Consider the following 521-nt stretch of genomic DNA (forward strand, 5'->3'; position numbering starts at 1 on the left):
GTTATAAAAGAGTATAGTAAATAAAATGATTAAATGCCTTGGATGCCAGAAATATACATTTTAACATAGCACTTACACTTTGTTCATGAATAACACTTGTGACATCTATAACTTCACTTCCATTGTAATATATAAGACTTATATTGTATTGTGAACCTTTTTAGTAAAAATCATTATTTCTCCTAAACTTTGTAAGAAATTCTACAATAGATTGACAACCAGACGCATCAGTAAAAATATTTATTCACTTTTCTTTCAGCAAGTCCCTCGTCTATTAATATACCTTAATATTCTATAAATCCACAAAATCGTCAACTTTTCACGCTTTTTATTTTTTCTTCAAAAAATATCGTAGTGAACGAAAAAGTTCGAAAAGTTACGAGGTTCCTAGAATTTGTTATAACAGTAAGCCCTTTAACACCTTCCATCACAGTGCTTCAAGAATTCATATAATTATACTAAGTTTGTGAGAAAAGACAATGCAATTTTCTCCATTTTTCGACACATTAATGTTTTTTTTT

Source organism: Penaeus monodon, chromosome 19 (genome assembly GCF_015228065.2).
Source record: "Penaeus monodon isolate SGIC_2016 chromosome 19, NSTDA_Pmon_1, whole genome shotgun sequence".
Lineage (NCBI taxonomy): Eukaryota > Metazoa > Arthropoda > Malacostraca > Decapoda > Penaeidae > Penaeus > Penaeus monodon.